The sequence below is a fragment of the Anser brachyrhynchus genome (assembly GCF_964034855.1).
Source record: "Anser brachyrhynchus genome assembly, chromosome: 11".
NCBI classification, from domain to species: Eukaryota; Metazoa; Chordata; class Aves; order Anseriformes; family Anatidae; genus Anser; species Anser brachyrhynchus.
Genome location: NC_137706.1, coordinates 15,497,475 through 15,522,076, shown reverse-complemented (window position 1 = coordinate 15,522,076; position 24,602 = coordinate 15,497,475). Strand labels below are relative to the sequence as shown.

General features: G+C 47.5%; 1 protein-coding gene across 8 annotated transcripts in view; it reads left to right on the top strand.

The window, feature by feature from the left end:
- AKAP13 (A-kinase anchoring protein 13) overlaps positions 1 to 24,602 on the top strand; it is a 216,860-nt gene that overhangs the window by 26,741 nt on the left and 165,517 nt on the right. For all 8 annotated transcript variants that reach the window (XM_080607070.1, XM_080607073.1, XM_080607076.1 and 5 more), the window contains exon 3: positions 20,724 to 20,811. The gene's annotated coding sequence lies outside the window, so the exon portion shown is untranslated. The remainder of the gene's footprint in view (positions 1 to 20,723; positions 20,812 to 24,602) is intronic.

The window sequence follows — 24,602 nt, the reverse complement described above, 5'->3', positions numbered from 1 at the left end:
TTCATAATTCATGTATCTTCACAGGCTGAGAGTGTTTTGAGCTTTAACTCATCAGGCTTTTCAAAAAATTACAAATTTGCAGATGTGAGAGGGGCTGAGGGAAAGCCCTCGCCTCAAAGTGGTGGTAAAATGTAAAACTCATATGGGTATGGCTCTGATCGACATCCATTTCAACGTTCCCATGAAAAGCTTATGAGCTGGCAAGGATTCAAGGACTGAAAAAATGCTCTGTATACAGCATGTTTTATTAATGTTGAAAGAGTAATGTTGCTCTATTTCAGTGTCTGCCACTGCACAGAATAAGCTCAATTTGGCTCTTGTAGACTTTGGCTTTTACCCTGTATTAAACAAGGTGTGACTTCACATGTGCGTTTTCCTAGTAGCCTTGTATTAATCAGGGGTATACATATTTCCAAGTTTTGGCTAGGTTTCCTCCTTTTCCTTCCTTGATTCTCCTGTTTATGGAGTGAATTCATGATTCTTGGCCCTCAGCTGGTATTGTAAAGTGTACTCAGAGTAAGCCTTGATGTTAAGCATCACATCTCACTTACTTGCAGTGATGACTTTTTGCCTCCTTTTATATGTAAAGGTGAATTTGAAATTAGGCAGCTGAGAAAGTGGAGTAGCTTGTTGAAACTTGGCAATTCTAGTTGATCTAATAAGTGATTTAAATATATAGATAGATATTTTTAAGGGAAATTCATGTTGTAAAACATGAGCTTGAAGATGAAGTTGCTGAATTTGTGCAACCATAATGCTATGGGTGGCATATAGACAATTCAAGCACAAAATTCCAATTTACAACCATAAAAAGTTGGTGTTACTTTGGTAAGATGACCTCTGCATCAGGGCTGGCTGGTGAACAAGGCATGGCTGATAGAGACAGCTGAAGTGGGAACGCCTGCAGCGTGCGAGGCATCAGGTCACACGCTGAAAAAGGAGCCCGAATTCAAATCCTGAACACTGGCTTCTTTCACTGCCATGCAGTCTGGCTGCAGGATTGTGCCAGGGTTCTTTGGGACTGGAAAAGACGTGGATATCTGACTACTTAAGAGTACCTTTTGCTTCCCGAGTTATCATAGTTAAACATTAAGTGAGATTGCTGTATCTCCTCCTTATACTTCTGATTCGTGGGTACTGCTGCTTCTTTAATATATATGAAGCACTTCGAGCGCTTTAAAAGTGCTGTAAGATTATAAAATATTATTGCATTTGCGTGTGCATGCTCTTAAGCGTTGAAGTTTCCAGCTCCTGCTGTGCAGCCGCCTGGCTGAGTCACGCAGGTTCTCCCTGCCCCAGTTCTTCCCTGATCTGCTCACTCCTCCCACTTGACCAAAGCCACCGATTTATTTTTTTCCTCACCCTCCTTCCTGCCACGGGTTTGTCAGTCTGTCCTTTGCAAATCTAGTAGCTCTTTTCCCTGCTTTTCCACATCACCTCCGTAGCAGCCCTTTTGAAGCTAATTGTGGCTGTTTCCTCCCCTTGCCCTGTTGGCATGTTTCAGTGGTGCCCATGGACATTGTGACCTCCTTGCCCATGAGGCTGGCCGTTGATTCCTGACAAAAACAAAGCCTTTCCCCCACCGTCCACCCTCTCCTCTCCCAGCTAGATGGAGGTCTGGCAGTTGCCCTTGAAGGAAACTATTTGGATTTCCATTTGCTTCCCTGGGGAAGGGTTGGGTTAGCGTCAACTGCTCCTCTCCCCAGGGTGTGTGGATGGAGATCCCTGGAGCCGGAGAAGATTTTGAGGTGGCAGCCAGAACCGAGGCCAGAGATGGGTGTGCGTGTGGGCACACGCTACAAGACAAGTGTTTTGGTGCTGCCTGTGTGGCAGGGGACAGAGCGAGAACACACTTGTCCAGAAGTCTGGTGAAGGTTCACCCTCATGGGTGTGGAGGCCTGGCCAGACGTGGTGCTCCCCCTGCAGCAGCCATCTTGTAACGGCAGCCGCTGCCCTTGTGAGGAGCTTGCATTGCCTGTCTGACCTGTACGTGTTTTGGAACTTATTTATCACCACTAGGCAACCGAAAAATCATGCTGAGCATGGTTTTATTTTCAGTTTTTATTTGGTTTTATTTTTTGGAGAACTTCCCATTTGTCAGATCAGAATAGGCTGGACTTTTTAATATGTTTAATATACCATGTCTAACTAGAGATGCGTAAATATCACCTGCGTCACCAAAAACTCAAATCCCCTCTGTTTGTAACCAAACCGAAGCTCGCTGGGTCTGTCTGTGCTACCTGTGGCCCTGGCACCAGTGCTTACGGCTGACGTCCTCTGGAAGAAAAGCTCATGTAACTCGGTCTGCTTTCCCCTTGCGGAGCCGAGGCCTTAATTCAAGCGTGGATAAAGCAAGGAATTTGATCAGGCCTCCTAATGTCGGTCACACTTTGAATGAAGTGAAATGGAGTAGGGATGAGTTACAGAAGACAGACTTTTTCTTGTGAAATTTGAAGTATTTGGCATGCCACTGAAAATATGAGGGAATTGTCCCTACCTATTTTGCATGTTCCAGTTCAGCTCCTTGCCTCTACCCTTGTGTTACAAGCAGATAATGTGGAAGAATTCTTTTATTTTCTGCAGCATTGCGTGTGGCACAGCTCAGATTGTGAAGTCCTGCTAGCCGAGTCCACCAGCTTGGCTTGATTTTGGATATTGCTGGATTAAGACACGTATTGAGTTGCTTTTAATCCTAAATTCGATCTGTGTTCAGTCTAGTGAAGCCGAGAACGTTTTGCCATGCTGAGACCCTTCTGTGGGGTTGTATGGGTTTTCTTAAAATAAAACTGAGAGGAAGAGAAAGGAGAATAGATCAGGTGGTTAAGTTGCTATTACTGTTTGCTTACTGCAGCAGTAACTTTTATTTTGTGGCTTTTCCCAGGGCTGGGAGAGGAAGGGAAGGAAGGATGAAGTTAGTTGTACAATTTTTGTTAAATTGGGTTATCTCCTGCTAAACTGGTGCCTGTTGCAAAACAAAGTTGTTCTGCTTTGTTGCATCAAGCATCCCTAGGCGTCTTTGAGCCGCAGAAATAGTGCGTCTCTTGGAGGATCTCGACTCGACTCACTGTCGTCTTTGTGGGGCAAGAGCAAGCTGAATGCGGCAGGGCCTGGAGAGTTTGCATGCTCTGTTGATTTTTGGTATTCCTCAAATCCTGACAATGCCATGAGCTGGCATGAACGTTGTCAAACTTTGCTCTGGATGGCCTTTGTGCTTGCTGCTGTGCTCCTTCCCATCTTCCTTCCAGTCACGTGTTACCAAATTCTTGTTTTTTTCCCCTCATAGATCTAGTGAGGAATGATGCACGGCAAGCAAACCGAACCTCGTGCAGGCTGGTAGACTGAGGGCTGACCCTGCCGCGAGCTGGGTTGTGGATGGGGAGGTGAGCTCGGCAAGGGCGTCTTTCAGTCTCCCGTCCTGCACCTGCCTCGGCCCACGCGTTGTGCTCATCTTGCTGGCCTGGGGCTGGCCCTTTGCCATCGGTGCTTGTTTAAGAAGTTAATCCTTCTAAAAGGCACTGAGCCGCTTGGCCGTAGTGTGGTTGCTGGAGCTACGGGTGCATGAGACAGCAACACTGGGGGAAACGGAGGGGGAAAACACTTGCTGCTTTTTATTTGCATGTGGAGTTACAAGAGCCTGGGGTACGTGTGATGGCGTGGAGTAATTTTTATTTGAACACTGGCTCAGCCATGACCTCCGCACATTTACATACTGAAACAAGGTATTCAAGTCGTTGCAACGTGATAGGAAAAATCTGTTAAGATTGCAGTTTATTTTTATCAGCTGACCTTGTTCCAACTAACAAACCAATTTTGCTTAATCTGTTTTTTAGTTAAGCATGTTATACTTAAAGGTAAAGGAATAGATTACTAGTATTATTCAAAGCATCCCTGAATCCTGTCTGTTGCTCTCCATGCTGCACAGGTTGATATTTAAAATTAAGTGCATGAAAGTAAGGGGAAAAGGGAGTGAATGGTGTATATAAGAACTGTAGGGTTCACTTGCTGTTAATCCTTTGAGCTGGTTGCATTTACAGTTTCTCCTAAACTTATGTTTGTATTGCACTGTGGGGTGGGTGAAGTGCCACACACCTGGGGGTTTCAGAGCAGAAGTTATCAATTTGGCAAAGCCCATGCACGCTGTAACCTAAGTTAAATCTCGGGTGTGTTTGGCCTTCCATCCAGCTGGTGTTTTTGTAGAGCTGAACTGGACTTTACAGAGGGGGAGGAGGTGGCTGGGGGTGGCAGGCCTGCCTTGCAGAAACGCTGCCATGCTCACGTGTGCAGCCTCTGTTGCTTGCCGTTTCTCCAAGCTTCTTCCCAAGCCCTGGGGAAGAGGAAGACAAAGTGTTTGGCACCTCAAAGCCAGACTGCGTCGGGAGGTTGCTGGTGTCATTCCGTGACTTTTTAGTTCTAGTGTACAGTGTTGGGGCTATTTGAGCAATTTTGGAATTTAGGCTCTAGATAGAGGAGACAGATGGGAGCAAATAAGATGATGCTTCATGCCTTTGTCTTCTTTAATATGATAATTTATGCCAAGAGAGGAGACCCCTTGAATGATATAAGTTGTTTTTTTGGCACTAATGATTATGCAGAATGATGCTTGCCTGCTCTTAAAAGTAATACTAGAAAAATCTTCCCTGTCCGTTCTTTCCTGTTGTCAGCCTTTATGGTTAGCTTCTGTGCTGCGGTGACCCTCTAAGGTGTGTGGTCTGTACGCTACCAAAAGCATATGACAGATAAGCTTGTCCAGGTGGGAACATGGCCTTGATGCACAGTTGCTACCTGGAGCCCTAGACTTGGAAGAAGTATTAGTGTTGGAGATGGTGGTAAAGAGTAATCTTCCAGGTCTATATATTTAGTGCTTTTAACATTTTAGCTATGCTCCCGGACTATATTTTTTTTTAATTGCAAGGGGCATAAATATTGTTACATTAGAGGGGAACACAAAAAACTTCTTTCAATTCACACTACATTCCTCATGTTAAAAAAAAAAAAAAAAAACAACAGTGATGCCGAAAAGCTTACACCTTTTGAAGCTGTGTGGAGATGAATATTCAACATATGAGCCAGGAGCAAGCTGCAGCAGGGATTATGTGAGAGCTTTGTGTGGGAGGAATTTAATTCATCCATGGTTTACATAATATAAAAGAGAAGACCCCTCTTTCTCTGACTTACGGCAGTGGCCCCACTAAAGTCAGAGCTGCTATTCACATGAAGGAGGATTTGCAGATTGTAGCCTAATTTAGATGTATTTATTTGTGTAAGACCAGCTCAGCAATACAGATAATGCACAATTTATTATGTCTGTTAAGCTTTCAGACTTCCATCCAGTTTAGGAAGAATTCACTGGACTTTATCCTTCTGGAAAATGAGCCTGTCATTTCCTGAAGAATAATAAGGAGCATTGGCAGAGCTTGTGATGTCTTTCAAAATCCAGAAGTGTTTCTCTGTAGTGCTTGCAGGCTGCCTAGCCCAGAGCACCCAAAAGGACAGTTTGGGGTATGCTTGTCTTACAATATTTAACCAGCTAGAAGCACGGCTGGTTGAACATTGCCTGCAAATTCTGACTTGGTACGTGCCTTACAATGCCCGGCAGTAACGAAGCACTGGTACACAAATACCGGGAAGTGGTAGAAGTGGAAAGAAAGAGCTTGCACCTCCGTTTCTGGGAATTGCCTTTTCATGGAGGAGTCTGTTCCTACTCCTGAAAGAGACCTCCTGGTGGCCCTTTCGGACCCAAGGACCCAGCATCTGCCTTCACAGCTTTCCTTTGCATTACTGGAGGGTGATGAGATGGAAGTGGGCAACCTGTTCACATAAAACAAAACTGAGAGGCTCTTATTGGCAGCTCAACAGAGCTGGGTGCTCAAAGGGAACAGAGTTACAAGATGGCAGCTTTGTAAATTCTATGAATTTTTTTGAGGTACGATTTCACTGAGCTTCCATGATCATATCTGCTTTGGGGCATACCTGCATTTTTGTATTTGAACATCCTCTTTGAATATGTTGAGCACCTTTCGCTGTGCTGTTAGAAGTCCCCCAGACTGCTCACCCCTTCCATTTGAGCCATGATGCCTCTGGTGACGTTCGTCTGAGAAAGTTTCCTCTTGTTGCTCTTGTTCCTCTTGTTGCCCCGAGAATGCTCGGGGTTATATTCAGCATTCTTCCCTCCTGCTGCTCTGGCTTAGAAGGGGCTGGAAAATCCTCTGTCAGAAATTGGTAGGTGTTTCCTGTCCGCCTGAGGGTGCTTTGCTTCCAGTCCACGGCACCGCTGCCTGCACCTCTGCTTTGTGTTGCCTTGTACCAGCAGCACATCCCCGGGAACACGGCGTACCTGAGGGGAAAGGCATGAGCCTGTCGCAGAAGTTAATTGTCATGGTTGCTGATGTGGAGAAAGTTCACGTGGCCAGCGTGATCAAAGCTAGTTTTTAAGGGGAGAGAAGTTGGATGTGAGAGATGGCTCGCTGATGGGAGCCTTCCAAAAGGGAAGAAACACAAGGTGCTGGCTTTTCAGCTTTATTTTAGGGGAGAAGAAAGGACTAAGGGATCTCTTTCCCCAGGTGAGCTATACTGATGCAGCAGACGGACAGAGCAGAGCAAGTGCTTTGGCAGGTGCCCTGCTATCAGTTGTGTGATGCTTCATGTGCCTACTTCTGTTTTAGCTCCTCTCATGCTCCATCCAGTACCAAACATCCCCTGAGGATGGAAATGAAGCTGGGCTCATGCTGCCCGTCGGCACTGAAGGGCAATGCTTGATGCCCCGTTTTCCCCTTCCAATGCCCTCCTCCAGCCTTTTGCTGCCGAGCTGGCTCGGTGCCGGGCTGCTCGCAGGCGGGCAGCGCGACGTGCTGTGGGGACAGCTGCTCGCCTCCAGTGTCCCCGAGCTACCCATAACGAGGAGTCCTGGGACATTTTCTTCAGAGCACAGCCCAGATTGCTCTCTCACTCCCTTCTGCCCATTGCTTGCCATCCCAGTTGTAAGCAGGGTAAGGAGGAGGAGTGTTTGGTTTGGCTTCATTTAAACCATAGGTTGAAACGTTTGATCAGTTTTGAGAGGTAAGAGCAACAAATAGGGCGCAATGACATATTTTAATGGAGAAATTCGAGGCACAAGGATTGTTGCACTGCAGACTTCACTGCTAGTGCCAGATGGCGTGGCCGGAGAGCTCAGCCTCCTCACCCCAGGTGAGGGTGTCCAGGCTTTTAGGGAGGAATCCTGTGAACTAAAAGACGTTACCCCAAGTCTTGTAGTGACATGTAGCTCAGAGGCATGGCTCAGGTGCTCTGTGGTCTGAGGGCGTCTGCCCCGTATGTACCTGACCTGGGTCATTGGGGTGGATAGAGCCTGAGTTACCTGACAGAAGGGACTTCTCCCTTCTCATAACTCTAAAGGACTTCTGTTTGGGGGAACTGTCCTTTTTCCTCCCCGTTTTGCTGTGCCTAAGTGCATCGGGACTGTGCAGTAAAGCCACACATGCTTACAATAAAAAGAAGAATGAATCTGCATTCTTCCCCGTTGCTTTTATGTGGGCCTTTTGGCTCACGCCTCACAGGCTTGTTAGAGGCTTCCAAGCCAAAAATGCAGCTGCATTTTTCAGTGTCACATGCTGCCTTGCCAGGTCCAGTAATAGCAACCATTGGACAAGAGAGTAACACAACCTGCCTTACCGCAAGTGTGCGCGGAATCAGACTCGTGGGAAGCTCGAGATGACTTTCATAGCAAGGGAAAAATTTTTATCGCACTTCCTCCTTCTCCTCATCCCTGCGCATATGCTGCTTGTTAGCACCCTGGATGCTTGTGGAAATAGTAGTAATAGTAAAGTACGTCTCTGATTTGGCGATGGAAGATCTATCTGCAGGGACTGGATTGGGGGATCTTTCTGGGAAAATAAGTCTAGCAGTAAAAGAGAGGATTTGAATTACGGTTGGAAAGCGTCGAGAAATGCATAGTTTTGGCAAATGGTACATTCAGCTGAGAAAGGAAATGCAAAGCAGGGACCCGGCTGGATTCTCCAAGTGGCTCGCATTCCCTGCGTAATGCAGATGTTTCCCAGAGCAGTTTACCAGCACGTCTTCCACATCTTCAGTCCCCCGAATGGTAGTCTCGTCTCTTAAGCTTTCAGCTTCTCGGGGTTTTAGTTTTAAAGTGCCGTGAGAAGATTTGTTGTTTTAAAAGACAGAAATGGAGCAATGTTTGGAATTGTATTTTTAAGTCATTTGGTGGGCTGGTAGTTTGGCACTTCTTTAAAACGTTCCGGAGAAGCCCCATGGTAGCAATCAGCTGCTTCTGGTCAGAAGACAAGCTTGTAGGCTTTGAGAAAGGACACGACTGCTTAACTGGAAAAAATGTGCAGTGTTGGATCCTTCCCCTGGGACAGTGAGGATAAAAGATGCTTTTAGTGTTTCCTGAATTCATAAGAGCTCTTGATATGTAGCCCATCCTCTCCCTCTTGTGCAATATATACACGTTCTCCATGTACAGGTTTTGAAGTGCCTTTCTGTACAGTTTTATGAAACTTCTTTAATCCATAAACGCAGCAAATACAGACTATGACTGTAAATAGTATATACTATCACTGAAGAAAATTCATCATCTTGGAGGCTATTTTAAACATTGCTTTTTGTTTTAATTAGGGAAAATGCCAGTTTACCGGTGCTGCTGCTTTTTCACACTTCAGGTTGTAATCTTTTTTTTCACGGGAAGATAAATATCACTCCCTCTTTATTCTTCTGTGTGTAAGATAGTGGGACGTGAGGCTTGTCCTGCTGTAGGAGCCTTAACAGGAATTAAAAAACAGACAAGCTTGTAATGGGAGTTTGGGTGATGAAAAAGACTAAAGATTGCTTTCATAAATCTTTTCAGGGTGCTGCAGTTTTCTACTCTTACTGCTTTTAAGTTGTCTGTTGATTTCTAACCTGTAGCTGTCATGAGGACCAGTGTCTTTCACTGCCTGGTGGATATTTATGTGACAGGATTTAAAATGTTGAGTAAATAACAGCCAACATAGGTATAGTTTATATGGTCTTGCTCAAGAGCCTGTGACTGCATTATGTCATTGAATGTTTGTAAGATACCCTGCAAAACAAACAAACAAAAATCCCCAGTTCTTCCTCCAATTATTTCCAGTAGTGTCAGTGTCTGTGAAAATAATAGCCTTCAAGACAGTATTTTTTTCTGCATATCCTTTTGCATTACACATTTTTTTAGTGTATTTTAATAACATTTTGATTTATGAAACTTCTGATCTTTCATCCGTGTGAACTGCAACTGTTTGGATTTCTTACGTTTAGTAAATATGTTCAATAAAACTTTGGCTTTCTTATCAAAGTTGATCCTAAACTCTTTAAGGAAGCACTGGCATGTAGTTGAATCTGCTCTAAGGCAACATAAGCACACTTGTGTGTGCACACAGGTACCTTCTATTCAAACAAAAAGAAGAAAAAACAGGTTTTCCATAGGTGTTAAAGGAGCAGATTGTGTTACTCTTGGACTCTTCCTTCTCCTTTTCTTGAGATAATCTTGCAGGGGGCTGAGCACTGGCCCTTCTAATCCAGCAGCGAGCTCCATCCCCGGTTTAATATCAGCGGGACGGTATTGCCACCGACCTCGGTGACCTGCTTATTTTGAAAGCAGTGCACGCTTTGCTGAGCAATGGGGAAGGCATCGAGGCCTTGGCTCTCCAGCGGCCTCGAGTGCTTACTTCTTAGCAACTGATTAGCGATTACTGTGGGACGAGGAGATTCAGCTCCTTTGATGTCAGCCAGCTAAAAACCCAGGCGAACGCTATCCAAGCTCTCCAGAGCCTCCCCTCAAGCAGTGAGGGAACAGGCCCCCCCATGCATGCTTCCCCTGCCCTAAAATCTCCCCGGCTGGGCTTTAGGCCCAGCTTAGCCTGTGCCCAGTTTTTTAGAGGGGTAGAACTGGGTGATGGGAATCTTCCCTGCCCCGGTGCCCTCAGTCTCTAGGAAAATGCCATTTGGCAGTGGGTGGGCTTTGCTTGAGGCCTTCTTGTGGAGGTTGGGATGGGAATGGGCCCCCCTCTTTGGTGGTGGTGAGCGGGGCCGGGACAGTGGGGTTGGATGAGTCCCTTTACTCTGACCTTTTGGGGATAAGACCGTCTGTATCAGAAGTTGTTAAATATGGCTGGCTTTGTAAAGTTCCAAACCAGTTAAACTTCTCAGGATTTTACGTCAAGGCCTAATGTCCGAATTTCTGCTGTGCATAGACCCTGCTGTGGTGGCAGGAGAGAGGAGGAATTTGGGAACAGAGCAGCAGCTGAACACAGCAAGGTGAATCAAGGGCAGAACAGGAGGCTTAACTTGCAATTTCCTTGTCTTTGTTGGTTCAACTCTGACCCTCCCTGTTGTTCAATGTTTTGTATTTAATTTCCTCGGTTGCTTAAGGAATGGTTGGGGCCAGCAGAGGAGCTTCAGAGGTGGAGCATGCAAGCTACAAATCACGAACCTGTGTTTTACTCCCAGCAGAGAGTTAGGTTTTTCAAAAATCAGGTCAGAGAAAGTAGATTCAAGTTTCAAAGGTGTGGAGGAAGCTTTTAGTCCTGGGTGGCTCACAACTTTGTTCTGTAGCCTTGAGGATGAAAAAGGAAAGTCCAACCCTAATTTTCTGGTGATGCTTGGAAGGCGCTAGATGAGTGCATTCACGAGCAGCCGTTTTCTGGCAGCAAAATGAGATTCGATCTCTTGCCGTATCTCCGTGTTGAGCTTTTGTTTCCAGCCATAGCACTTTGCTCCTTTCCTCTCCCGATGCTCTGGCAGCTGGAAGGTGGAACTTGCAGAGGAAAACAGCTGGACTCCAAGCTCTTGCTTGGCAAAGTTGCTGAACACAAGTTCTTCGGGGTTACTGGGCTTCGCCTCCAACTTTGAATCTCTCCTGTGAGCTTTTACAGACAGGGCTAATCCTGAAGTTATGGCTTGAGTGGAAAATATGGGTGAAATTTGTCAGCCTGTGACAGAAGCAATTGAACTTAAATGATCCTAATAATTTCTTCTGACCCTAACATTGTCTCAGAAGAGGCCCAAAACAGAAACAGCCTCTCAGCCTAACATACCAAAGGAAAAGCGTAGTCAGTAGGTAGATGTTAATCTTGTAGAAACTCTGGGAAACAACTTGTTTTTTCTCTTTCCCTGTCTGCCACCACCCTTTTCATTCTTTCTTAATCACATGCATACCTGCTAGCCCTTTGCCACTCAGGACATTTGCACGAAGAGATCTCTGTTGCTTGGGAGCTAATCGGCTTCTGCTGCTTGTCCTTCCTCCACCTGAAGTTCTCAGGAGATCTGTTACTTTTGCGTCACCAGCAAGACCTTAGATGTAAATGAAAAGCCCTTCCCTGCTGCCCGTGGGGAGAGCCCTCGGGTCCTTCAGCCCACCAGGCTTTCCTTAGGCACCACTAAGCGTTAAGCCTTTCATGGGCACTCTAAGAGCTGTAAGATTTATTTGCCTTCTAAAGCAGGCATTTTAAAAGCTTGTGTGAGGGTATAATTCTTCATGAAGCAGACTGTCTTTACCTGTGACACTAACACTTGCTATGATGTGATCAGTTATCTGTGATCTCTAGCAACCTCTAGTGCTAACTGCTTATTCTGTGTACCCCTTGCATTTTTCTCTTTGTGGGGAAACAGCATGATGAGCATTTACTAACATTAAGAAGTGGGTTAGATGGATCAAGAAGACGTGGCGATTGTCAGAATGCTTACTTAAAATCTAAACTCATTTTTTGTTTAGATTTCTGGACAGGCATTAAGTTCTAGTACCTTTGTTTTCTGTTGTTTGCAGAAGTACCAGTACTTTGCTATATATCTGAAGCATATTATTACTTATTGTTTGTGTGCAGGGCACACAAAAGGTGGGTTGACATCTGTGTGTCGCAGTTCTCCATGCCGTGAATCTACCTTCCTAGTCCTAACTGTGCTATGGAAAAAGCGCATGTGCCCTTAGACATCACGGTGAGCATTTTAATTGAGCATATCTTGGAGCGCTTCGTAAGTATAGATCAGAAAAGTGGTGTTTAGCAATAGATGTTATCTGCGGAGTAATACCTACTTTTAAGTCTGCTGTTGTTCAGGGCAGGGCACCTGGAGGGGAAAAAAGAAACAAAAGTGAAGTCATTATCTTGGAAAAGATAACTCAAGCATCAACAAATGAAAAACACGGAGAGTAAAGGTATTTGACCCAAGGTAAGAAAAATATTAAATACCATGGCATGGTCCCTGCCTTAAAACATTTTCCTTCAGAAAAAAATAACAAGGTACCAAGCAAAGTGGTGTCCTAAAAATAGACGAGTGGTTTAGACGCTGACTGGCTGCCGGTTTGTCTGGTTATGGTTAGGGACAGGTACCCTTCCCAAGAAATGGCAGTTTATTGCGTACTACTTTTGCTGCTAAGCTCACCAATTCCTTTCTGGTTCTGAATAGGGGGTGTATGCTCTTGGAGCAGCAGGCAGAGGATAATTAAATCTGTGGCCCTAAAGCTTTCTGGTAAGTCACGCTGCCGAGCATCCGTGCGTGCCCCGTGCAAGGAGCACGCGTGTGCCCGGCAGCCACGGTGCTTTCCGCACGCCGTGGCCTTGCTGTGGCACCATTGCTGTGTGTGTGCGTGGTGGTGTGTGTGTGGGGGTAATTCCTGCATGTGCAGGACTGCCCCAGGGTGGGTCTGGGATGACTCCTGCAGCCTGTTTACGAGGACAGCCTGTGCCTGTGATATGGGCTGTTGGCCAGATGGACTTTAGAACTGTATTCGGCTCCCTGTAGCCATTATCTCCGTGTGCTGCTTTGTCCCTTTTTCCCTATTCCTAGCAAAAAAACAAGTCCTGGGTCAGATGGTAATCAAATGTGCTGCCACAAGCTGGCTATGGTCAGCTGAAACAGCACAAGGAGCAGTATCTTTCCTGGTCCTGATAAGTGTGCTCTACTGAAGAGGCAGTGCATACCATTGACAAGTCCCTCTCAGCTCAGGAAGGCCAGTTAAATATCGTTGGTGGGTTTTTTTTGTTTGGCTTTGTTCAAGGTAACCCTGTTTACTGTTGTGCAGGATCATGACAAGTCCCGGGGAAGGCAGGCAACGTGCGAACAGATTAGCATCAATTGCAGGAATATGGGAAAGGGGAGATCCAAATGATTCGGGGCTGCGCTTGCAGCGGGTGAATCACCACAGACACAGGTGCAGATGGGCAGATACACGTCGGAAACCCCGTGAGCACGTGGAAATGTGGGCAGTGCCTTTGCTGCGTTCCTGTGTTCGTGCTCGGGTAGTGCCTGCTGGTGCTGTTGACGCCCAGGCTGTTGCACAAGCAGGCAGGTACAGGTGCAGTGGCCAAAGGGTGTGTATCGGCAATTACAGTCAGCTGTAACTCTTTGTTTTTCCTGCACTGCGCTGATCGATGAGATACTTTGCCGTCCTTCAAGGGGCGGGGGGAGCAGTCTGTTGAGCAAAACCTGCCGTCATTGCTTTAACCAAGGATGCCTTGCTGCAGGGGATGGTTAGGAGGAGAGATGAGCGAGTCTGCCAAGGAAGGTATGGGGAGATGTCAGCAGAGCTGCGTAACTGCCCGTGTGCCCGCAGCAGGGTTTGGCAACTGCCCGCAGCCTTACCGTCATTTATTTTTGTGTTTGCTTTTTTCAGGATGCCGGTGAAGTCATGGTGGTGCCAGTGTTGTAACTGGTTGCAACTCACCATTGATAAAGGGGAGGAGTGTGTTCTGCAGGGAAATAAGGAGCAGGTCACGCTCTGGCTGCTCCATCCCCCGTGGGAAACCCAGGGGAGTTGTGTGCAGGCACAGCCAGCATCCAATCTCGCGGCATGAGTGCGGGCAGTGGCAGGTTTGGGGCAACATTTGATGTCAGTGTTCTGGACACAGGTTATATGGATGCTTGCAGGCTTGTTTTGGAAATCTTTTTGCGGGTTGCAAAAGCTTGGACTTCCTCCCCATGAATTACTGAAGCACTGGGCTGTTTGGTTGTCAGGCAAATTCTCTGTGATGTGCTCATGCAATTTATTAACGGCCCTTGCTTTTCTGCTTGGAAAAACACAGCTTTTCTGTGCCGTGTTACCGTGACCTGGCTCTTTAAAGATATTGTTGCAAGGCTCTGCATCCTGAGAGGGAGGAAAAAAACAAAAGCAACCGAATGAAAATGGTCTTTTTGTTGGAGAAGGGGGAAAAAAAAAGTTGAGCTACATGAAAGCAAATCAGACAGCCCCCTGAAAAGGCACTCCATGGCAGCACACTGTTAGTTTTCAGCCACCCGATGATGTGAAGTGCCTGATCTGCTGCTGTTGAAAAAGGCTTGTAGCAGTGCCCTGCGATAAGTTATGCTGTTGGAGAAACGGTCCTGTACATAAAGAAGCAGAGTACAAATGCCGTGTAATTCTCCCAGCTTTGCTGCTTCATACTTGGTGATATTTGTGCAGCGCCCGCTTGCCCGGGCTGCTTCCCCGGGGCTTGGCTGGCCAGGAGCACAGCGTGTGCCAGCGCACCCAGAAACAAGCTGCGGGCCCTTTGGCACGGGGTGAGCCCAGAGGCTTCATTCAGAGCCCTCAGTGATCTCTGAAGCGAGGCATGCGGGCCCTGCCTGCTGTCGCACAGAGCCCCATTCATCGCCAGCCCCGCGGCTGGCAGCCACGGAGCCCGCAGCGGCCGCCGAGTGCCCTCCTGACGGCAGGGAGCAGAGGAGGGATGGTGGGCGAGAGGTGGAAGTGAGTTCTGGAGTCCCTCAGTATTCAATACCTGCATTGACCACGGCACTTAACCGCATTTGAAAGCCCAAATAATGCCTCTCAGCCCTGATACTGGTACAGGGTTTTTCACCTGACCACTTTACAGAAAGAACAAAAATTATGCCGCCGAACTGCGGTTCAGTACCGTGTTTATTGACATAAAAGCTCAGTATAGCAGAGAAGAAAACTTCAAGCCAAATGATTTCTCGGTTACGCCGTACCAATGCTACGAACAGAGATCAATATTATCTGGAAGTATTTGAACCTATTCACAAAAAGGAAAAAAAAAAAAAAGACAACGCTTGGAAATCTCAGGGTACGTGCATTCTCTTCCACATAAAGTGCTCGTGCTGTGAGTGCTCATCACAGGGCTAAATTGCTGCATTCATTGTCGCAGTTTTTGGGCGATCTCCCTCTGTAGACCCGGTGCTGATGATGCTTTCTGAAAGGGGGCTGCAGCTGGGACCAGAAGTCACCATGGTTGTAGAAGCAGCAGGCGCTGCCGGGGGTATGCTGGAAGCGGCGCCCGCTCCGTAACGTGACCTGGCGCTGGACGGGGCGAGCGCTGCTCTTGGACAGGCTTTGGATGTTTCTATCGAGTTTGAATGTGAATTTGGCAAAGGGAAATGGGGAAAAGGGATGGCTGTTTGCTTTGGAGCATCTCTTGTGCTCTGCTGCGGATGGCACTGCTGCTAAACGGAGTGCTCCCCGTTCACCCCTTCCTTGCTGATGCGGGGATGTGGGTGCGTCTCACATGGCCGGAGCCAGGTGGTGTCTCCGGGAAAACGTGATCCCCGATACGAGTCCGAGGAGCTGCCTCACTGCGTAATTGCTCGAGCTGTTGTGCAACCCGCCTGTAATCTGAGCGCCGGGTTGCAGATTTTTGTTGCATCACTGGACCTTCTCTTTCATTATTGGTTTAGGAACATTATACAGATCTCATTTATATAATTAGGTGCTACGCAGCTCCGGTGACATGTTGTTTTGAGCAGTGAAACAGCGTAATCCTGTGATGCCTGGCAGACCCGGGCAGCCTGGCACCTCAAGGAGCTCCTCTGCGGGCAGGGGACAAGCCACCTGCATGGGGACATGGATGCTGGGTGGCGTTACGTGCGGGCACGTGGGTGGAGAGGTGACACCTGGGTGGTTCGCTTCATTTTCTGAGCCTGGGTGTCCCCTCCCGGCATTTACCTGTGGGGTCTGCAGACAGCCTGGCGAAGGGATGCTGCTGCCTTGGGGGCTCTGTGCTGGGACCTTGCTCTTGGCCAGGGCCGCGACAGCAGGCAGAGACCGGTGCTTGCGCTTGGTGTCTTGCACCGCCAGCAGGAGCAGAACGGCTATACTGATGTGTCAGTGGCCGCTAGGTACCGGTATGTGCCTGCAATATGTATGTTCCCACCCTTATCATTAGGTTCAAGGAAGTGCTTTTGAAGGAGTTTAAGGCTAAAACCCAGTGTATATGAAAGAAAATAAAACATATCTATATGTCACGCCACTGCATGCAGTGCACAGCAAACAGTAACATCGAGCCATTAACTAGAATCCATTAATTCCAAGAGGTGGGAAAGAAAACTTGTCTTACTTTAAAATTCTGAGCTTTTCTTCATGCAGCGTGCCATGTTGGATACTCCCCTCTAAGCAAAACATATCCACTGTTTAATTTTGGAGGAACCTGGGGTGTGGGTGGTAAATGTGATGAGCAGCGTTCTGCCCTCTGCTGTGCTGGTAGAAATTTAGTGTGAGGCAGTGGTTAGCGAATCCGCATTGCCTGTACATCTGTAAAGCAGATTTTAGGCAAAGGAATTCTTATTTTCCCATTTATGTTGCCAATATGTGTCCATAGCCATGGCGAATTGCTACGTCCCACCGAGTTGTGCTGCTCTTCTCCGGCTTCGGTGGGACTCGCCTGGCTTTCCCTTGCGGTAGAGCAAGAGAAGAAGCTGCTGCTCCCAAGGTGGCTCCATAGCATGTGACTGTGGGAAATGTCCAGCCTCCCTTCCCTAAATAATTAGGAAGCCTGGTTCAGAGCATGGGATAAACTTCCAAAAAGGTCTTGTGAGTCAGTTTTTCCTGGGAGGCTCAGCAGAGGCAGGAAGAGGACGTCCTGCAATGAGAACATCACGATGGGTAAGTATAGGCTGTGTATTAAAAGCAGCAAGATAGCAGCAGCATGCAGATGTGCATCCAGCAGCCGGGAGCTGAGGAGGGGAAGCAGGGCTTTCCTTGACATCAGTTGATACGAAATTGCGAGGAGGTTTTGTAACACGCAACAGCCAAAACTCGGAAATACTCCAGAGGTTTGTTTGGGTGTCTTAGCTGCAGGATTGGCCGTGTTTGGGTGTCTTGGCTATCCAAAGGTTCCAGCTGTATCAAATAATCCAAAATAATGAGCAGTTCATCTCCTAGGCCATTAGTGCCCTGTTCTTGGTGCTGTTTTTTGGGTTTGTTGAAAGCTTCATTATTGCAATTACAAACAGATGGTGAGATAACTCGTTCTACGTGTCAAAACTATCAGTGTGCAGAGAAGAAAACAAGTAATGCTTCTCAGAATGAGAAAATAGATTTGTGTTCAGGGAAAAAAGAAAAAAAAACCAGCTGGGAAGTGGTTTCCTCTGTGACGGCTGTGTTTTGGCAGGGAGGGCGTTCTCTGCTCGCTTGGCTGGGCTCTGCAGAGAACCAGCTGTGAGCAACTGCCCCTGAGGTCTGGATGCTTTGGTTCCTGCCGAGCACCTGCCTTCACGAGGGCCTTGCTGGCTGCTGCTGCCCACCTTTGCTCTGCCCTTTTCCGCCCTCTCCCTTCCCGGCTGATTGCTCCGAAGTGTGATTTAAACACAGGCTAACTCCGGCCCTCACTGTTTGCAGTCGTGGTCGTTCGGTTCATTTAGAAATGTGCAGAGAGCATCTGCTGATGCTTGACTCCTCTGCCTGTAAGGACGCACATCACCTCTAAGCTAACAGACTCTTTTTTGGGGAAAAGAGCGTTTTTATTGAAAAAAAAATTACATATGTAATTGCCCATTTCCACAGGAGTTACCTTTTCTTTTTAAAAGCGTGCTTACACATGCTGGAGTTATCCCATAGCATTTCCGTGGGGAGGAGAAACCTTTAAGGAATGAATTATTTGATTTGGACAGCTTTACTGATTATACAGTTTACATACGCAACTGAAAGTGTATCATGAGACTTCTCAATATTCTTTGCTTCTCTCTGTACTAATCTAAAAAATCCTCCAGAATAAAAGCAAACAAACAACAACCACCTGTAAGAATTTTACGGTCGGTGTTGCTGCTTTTTTATTGGGAAACCAGCTGATTTTCTCCACTTGCGAATACTTTCCAAGTCACAAACATCTCAGTGAGTTTTGCATGTGCGTCTCCGTATACACACCCTCATTCCTTAATGGATATGATGAAAAGCCCGCAGTGATTCACAGCAGACTCACTGTGTACTTTACCAGCATTATCTATGCCCGTGTTGCTTGCCAGCTCACAGGAGTAGCAATAAACCCTCCTTTCTCTGCCCGAGTGCTGTATGGTATCGAAAGCCAAGCTGTTGGTCTCCCAAACGAGTGAAACCACTGTGTTGTTGTAGTGTGTGCCTTGGAGAGAGGTGTTGATCACCAACCTCTCAGATCAACATGGGCTCCCTAGCAGGAGCCTTGGGTTAATGTTGCTTACTTAACGTAGTTAATCATTGCTTTATCAAACCGTAACCGTGCTTTAACATGCGGTCCTGCAAGTAACACTGCAAGAATGCTGGAGGGAAGTTCCAGGCTGTTGGCTTGTGACTCTGAGGGTGTTTTTTACAGGTTAATGAATCCAAAGAAGGTTTGCTTCCCGTGCCTGGGATTGAAGAGTTCAGGTAGTTCTTGCTGTTGCAGTAGTTTGCCACTGAAATATAATTTAGAAATGTGTGACACCAGAATTAAGAAATTGTTGCACAGTCACGGGCTCCTTTTTCTTTCTTTTCGTCGATGCTTTAAGACGAACAAGAGGGTACACTTTGTTCTTTTTCCAATTTGAAATGCTCTGTGCTGAAGTGTATATTTGTGGTAAAACGCCTTTTATGCACGCAGTGCCCTGCAGCGCCTCACCAAATGCTCTCCCCGTTCCCCAGCAGGAGCCTGCCAGCAGAAGACATAAAAGTTTCAGTACCAGCTCTCAAAGCACAGGTGTCCAACGACACTGCAGCGTTCAGGTTATACAGTACTTGCGATGGATGAATGAACGAGGCTTGTTTTGCAATGCATCATCTCCCAGTGTTGTACCTTCCCCAGCCAATTCACCGAACACAATTGATTCCCCAGCCAGTAACTAGCTCTGCCATTGTTCCTGATGTGCTTGTAATTGCGCTTTGAACTCGGCAGGTTGGATCAGGCTGCGAGATTCCCTGATTACAGATGCTTTCCCAACCGGGCAGCGCCGGGGCAGCGTCTCCTCCGTCTGGTCGAACAGGAGCAGGCGGTGCGTCGCGCTTGCGTTGGGGTGATGGGTGCCTATCCGCAAACCTTCCCGGTGTGGTAACCAAACGATGGCCTGAGGTGCCCCGATGGCTTTGATTTAGATAATGCAATCTCCCACACAGTGTTTAATAAACAAAATCACAACCTGTGCTTTTGCTCCTCTTGCCGTTCAATCCACTCTGACTGCTCTTTCCAGGTGTGCTCCGTAGACCTGGCTCAGCCCTGGGGCTGGAGCAAGGGGAAGGCTTTGCCTCAAGCAGGAAATCTGCCTGTGGAAAAGTGTAGGCAGCCCGTAAGGGTTTGGCAGAGGCTTGTTGCTTGATTTTGGGCTTCATCTGCCATTTGTCTGCCAGCCATCGCCTGCATTTGGTGCTTTTGCCTGTTCTAAAATGCCTTGTGATAAAGGGGGTTCACAAATAGTTTGAAGTTTGCCCTGGAGGGGTTAAGATGGGTGTAGGAGGGCTAAGGCATCCACACTGGGGTTTATTTATCAGAGTGGTGGGCCAGTGGCCACCATGCTATGAGCCCTCAGAAGTCTGGGGCCAGGTCACTGCGTGGGGCTGCTGTTGGAAGACCGTGCTTCCTGTGTTATGGGTGCCTCCTGTATTAGGGCCACAAGGCAGAGATTGGCAGGTTCTGGATGAGGTTCAACAAGGCCAAGAGCCGGATCCTGCACTCTGGGCACGACAACCCCATGCAGCGCTACAGGCTGGGGGCAGAGTGACTGGAAAGCTGCCCGGAGGGAAGGGCCCTCGGGAAAACTGGTCAACAGCCGGCTGAACATAGGCCAGCAGTGTGCCCGGAGGGCCAAGAAGGCCGACAGCATCCTGGCTTGTATCAGGAATAGTGTGGCCAGCAGGACCAGGGAGGTGATTGTCCCTCTGTACTCAGCTCTGGTTAGGCCGCACCTCGAGTACTGTGTTCAGTTTGGGGTCCCTCACTACGAGAAGGACATCGAGGTGCTGGAAGGTGCCCAGAGCAGGGCAACGAGGCTGTTGAAGGGCCTGGAGAACAAGTCTTACGAGGAGCAGCTGAGGGAGCTGGGGTTGTTTAACCTGGAGAGAAGGAGGCTCGGGGGAGGCCTTATCGCACTCTACCACTGCCTCAGAGGAGGTTGTATCAGGGTGGGGATCGGGCTCTTCTCCCAAGCAACAAGTGATAGGATGAGGAAATGGCCTCAAGTTGCACCAGGGGAGGTTTAGGTTGGATATTAGGAAAAATTTCTTGGCTGAAAGGGTTGTGAGGCACTGGAACAGGGAAGTGGTTGAATCACCATCCCTGGAGGTATTCAAAAGATGCCTGGATGTGGTGCTTAGGGACATGGTTTAGTGGTAGACTTGGCAGTGTTAGGTTAACGGTCAGACTTGATGACAGAGGTCTTTTCCAACCCAAATGATTCTGTGGCTTCCATCCCCATCAGCCTAGGTGTTACATGGCTGGCGTGGGTGCTCAAACCAGGCTCCCCAGCAGCCTCACCGCTCCCCGCACCTTGCCAGACCCCACTGACTCCTCCTTCCTCTTTTGCAGGAGCTGAACCTCGTGTCCTGCCTTGTGCTCGCTGGGGGAAGGCCCTGAAGGACATCTTGGAGTGACGGTACTGCTTCATGCAGTTCAAGTAAGGACAAATGTTTTGGCAGCTCTCTCGGGTATGAGTGAGCATTGAGGCGAGGTGTTTCGGAGAATGGGTTTGCCTAGCTTACCTGCTTGCTAGCAAGAGGGGTTGCTCGACAAATTATTTTGCCATAAAATAATTTTTTTTTTCAGAAGAAGCAAAAAAACCACCAAAACCACAACCTAGAAATAAATAAATATAAAAGAATAGTATGAATAGTACTAAAGGCATTCCTGAAGAATTATGCTCTCAGAAGTGAACTTGCAGCGGTTCTGCGTGGTCTCGCCCGTTCCGTCAAGCCTACGCCGTGGTATAAAATCGCACTTACTGCTTAGGGCACCAGCTGCTCTTCCCTGTTATTTCAAGGCACTGAGTGCATGTCCTGAGGGCGGACAGGCGGTTACAGCATTCACAGCCCAAGGATTTCCCTGGGAGCTGGTCCGGATGGGAGCTCAGCTCCACAGGGCTGGCTTCCTCGGGAGGATGGCTCCTTGCTGGTGCTATGCCCCCTGCCCTGCACTCTCTCCTGCGGCGCTCTGGGTGCCCAGGGCTTGTTTTTCAGTTCCGAGCACTTCTCGGTGCGGTGAACCAGATCAGGGCATGGATCTGACCTAAAAGCTAACGCACGGTTACTGCAGGACTGTCAGGAGCTGCTCTGACTCATGCAGTTACACCCATGCTCTCCAAAAAGCCTTGAATTGGCAAAAGCTGCTAGCCTGAAGCAAAGAAACTGCGAGAGTCTTCTTTGGAAATGGGTGCTTGGGCTCTGCTGAGGGAGGAAAGGAGGGAGGAAAAGCACTGCATGCGAGTTTTCTCCTCTGCGTTGTCTCCTGCTGGGTCTAACCTGTTTACCTTCTGCAGCATCTCACGTTTTCCGTGGTAGAGCCCGAGAAGACTGGGGCTTTGAAAGCAGCATGTTTAGCAGCGCTGGGTCCGAGTCGTTTGGCGTTGCTGAGCTCTTGCAGCAGCTGAGTGGATTAACCATAAACTGCCATTACCCTAGGGGGACAAGTTTTTTTTTTTGTGATTATTTTGGTTTGCTTTTTTCAGTGGGTTCGGCAGGGGAGTCAAACCTATTTTCTGATCTCAAGAAAAGAAAAAAATAAGTCTTTGGCAAAGTTATGAATGAAACGTACTTTGCTTGGAAATAATTCCTTTGAGGACGTGGCCGGCGGAGGCCTGGTCCCTGAGTCCATCATCAGCTCAGCTGCTCGCTAGCTGAAAGTGCTGGGGTGGCATGGTTAGAGGAGGAATACACTACGCCGGTTGCTGCACACGAGAAGCAACTTGTGGCTTGATTTGCCATTAGTCTCTTAGCTCATTGTTCATTTCTGGAGCACAGGAGCTTGGGATGAGCAGCGTTTGCTGCAGGGGAAGGTTCCAGGCCCATCCCAGGGCTGATTTCTGCCGTGCCCAGCAGCGGCGGTCCCTGGGTGCAGGCAGCGGGCGCTGCTCACCTGGCCTCCTGGGAACAGCCTCTGCATCGCGGCTGCTTTTGGGTGTGCCTCCTCCGAAGGACCTGGAAAAAGCCGTGCTTGAGTTTAGGAGTGGCTTTCCTTATTCCTCGTAGCCTTTCCTTTTTTTTTTTTTCTTTTTAATTTGCCTGCTGGTCAAGTATTTCCATAATTGTGCTTGTAATGATCGTCTCTTCATTTCATTCATACAGTGGTTAGTGCTTAATGAACTTCTCATTAATGAACTCTGTAATATTTAAAATAGGCATAACTTGAAGAGGGGGGGAAAAAACAACAAACAACAAGAACCGAAAGCCAAAAAGCAAACCGGCAATAAAGGGATGTATTTCCACTCCCCGAATTTAATCCTGCCTTATAACATAATTGCGTGGAGCTGCCTGGCTGGCGAACAGCTGCACAGCGTGGGCTCTCGGTTCTGCATAGCTGCTTGTCCCTGAGCTGGGGCAATAAATGATTTACTGGTGCGGCTGGGACCTGTGGGCGCTTAACCCGTTCAGCTCCTCAGGGGCCAGCCTGAAAGACTGCTTTGTAAAGGCTGCCGGAAGAAATGGTTTCAGGTGCGAAGCTGGACAGTTTGCAAAGCTTGCTTTATTGCTTGTGGGCTAGTTGCAGAAACGCTCGAACCCAGGTGAGGTGGTGAAATTGGGTAGAATCTGTTTTTGAGTGGGTAGCACTTGCTAGGAGTTGATGGATGATGTGCATTTTTCGTGACATTCATGCCTCAGATTGGATGCTCCAGAAAAACAACTGTATTCTGCAGCTACCTAAATAAAGTATTCGTTAGAGGAGGATGTTCTTATAATTGCATTAGCTGAAAGAAAAAGAGTACTTAAGAAGAAACGGTTCTTAATCTGGCAGGGGCAGACATTTTTGTGCTGTATAGCATGGAATGGGGTGATCACAGGGGCTCAAGTAGGAAACCTGGAGTTTCTGGTGAGGCTTCTTTTGGTAAAAAGGACCAAGCACACACATCCTGAGTACATCTGCGATGTAGAGAGCTGGAGCATTTGAAAAGGGAGCCTAGATGGAAAAGCGAGTCATGTATTCCTCAGAAAGGTAAAATGCAGCAAAACATTGGGTACTGAAACTCTGACCAAAACGAGAGTAGAGGCATCTCTTGGATCTTGCTCTTGATGTCAGTTTTTCCAACTCTACCTGTGGCTTTGGCATTTAAGGTTATTAAATATGTACTGGCTAATGACCTGCTTTGCACATGCTAGGAAATGCTTCTTATTTGTCATCATAAAAATGTGCATGCTGCTTTGGGCCTTGTGAATTGTTTTCCACTCCAGGCCTGCGTTTTTGGGAGCGCAGTACCAGTGCCGTGCCTTGCAGAGCACAGAGGAGGAGGTCTTATCGCTCATCTCTAGCACTCGTTTTTTGTTTTTCCTTGCTACAAACCATACAGGGTAATATAGAAATGATCATTGCTCAGTGCAGTTCTTAAAATAGCACAGCACTGAGAGTCTGGAGGACAATAAGGTGGAGAAAGTTAGTGTAAGGCCACATCCTATAGTCAGGAGTTTGGGAATCGATGGCTAAAGGCTCTCCCGCTGCAGGCATTTCGGTGCTAGTGACAGCTGTCCATCAGGCTCATCCATTTTATGCCCTTGCGTAAAATCCTCCCCAAATCCTGCTCTTCCCTTCCCATCGCTTTTTGCCTGGCACTGTGCAGCTGGAGGCACTGTAGGTGCTGTAAAGCACGTCTCCATTTCCAGAGGTAACCAACTGCAGTCTGTCTTCTTCTCTGTTTCGGCTGCCCGGCTTGGCACGCCTGGGGCTGGACCCCATTTCTGCAGACAATACTGGATTTGCTTTTCCTTTGAAAACTGGGGCTTTTCAAGGAGCTAAACCCAAAGTCAGTAATAGCTCTTACGAACGGGGTTTATCTTTGAGGACTTCCTTAGAATTTACTCCCGAAACGTGTATTCAAGCCACGGAGTGTATTAAAAGGTATCAACTGGGTTTTACTCATTTGAAGAGGCATCGAAAAGGTCTGCTGAGGATTTCTGGCGGTTAATATTTGAGCCTGAGCTAAATGTTTCATGCCTACGTGAAACAGCTGCCCCAGAACCTGTTGTAGGACTTAATTTGAGTATAAACATACGTGTGCTTTTGCGTACATGCTGCACTTTAATTCAAGTCAACTGTTAGGTCTTAACTTTATTAGGATGTAGCTACTTGAGCTGAAGATGGGGCCTGTGTTTTTTTATTTTATTACAGCAATACGGTAGCTACTTTTTAAATGCTGCTTGGATTTTAGGAATCGGTATCTTAATTATTGTTTGCCTTTAGTGGTATTTTAAAGTAAAAATTGAC